The following is a 1039-nucleotide window of genomic DNA, read 5'->3' on the forward strand; positions in this document are numbered from 1 at the left end:
AGTAAATTGTATAAGATACACTATTTAGATTATATTGTTTAGAAAATCAAATATAACCCTTGATTATTTATTTAAGCGTTTGTTTTTTTATACTAATCTATAAAAAATTAGTATTTATTTATTAACTCGATCTAATATTTAACTGTTATAAATTGTAAAGCCATATTTTAACCCAAAAAAAAAGTTTAAAAATATAGAATATTATTAAATATTAAATTAACGACTACGTAAAAACTCTCACATCATAAAAAAAAAAAGTAAAAATAAAACCTAATTATGAATACAAAATATTTATTTTGTATTTAATAATTCATTAAAATTTAACGTTTATTTTCTAGTTCAATCAAACATTTAAAACTAAAATAGTAATTGTTAAGACAATAAATTACATCGAAAGATATAAAGTGTTGTAAATAAAATATGTTTTTATTGATATAAAAACTCTTAACACGAGAAGTACAAAAAAAAATAAACCTTAATTATGAATTTAAACTTGTGATATTTTTGTTTTTAATAATGTATTAAAAGATATTACTAATTTTTTAACTATAAATAATATTTGATAGTATATTAGTAATGAAAAAAATTAACTAAATCGGATAAAATAAAAAGATACATAAACTAGTAATGATATTAGTAAACGGACTTAAAGCATATATACTAATATAAAAACTTATAACAATTATACCAAATAGTAGTAGAAACAAACCTTAATTATGTATTTAAATTTTTTATTATTGTAAATAATATATAAATAAATTGTATTTATTTTTTTAACTAATTTATCATTATAGTAGTTAGGAGATTCTTGGAGTTGACAGGTATACAATTTTACTTCTTTTTATGTAGTATAGATTAGTTAGTAATCAATCAATTACAAATTATGTTTTATTATAAAATGAAAATTAAAGTTGTTTTTTGTCGTTTATAGTTGTGTATTTATTATTATTATTATTATTATTATTATTATTATTATTATTATTATTATTATTATTATTATTATTATTATTATTATTATTATTATTATTATTATTATTAT

Source organism: Cicer arietinum, chromosome 4 (genome assembly GCF_000331145.2).
Source record: "Cicer arietinum cultivar CDC Frontier isolate Library 1 chromosome 4, Cicar.CDCFrontier_v2.0, whole genome shotgun sequence".
NCBI lineage: Eukaryota > Viridiplantae > Streptophyta > Magnoliopsida > Fabales > Fabaceae > Cicer > Cicer arietinum.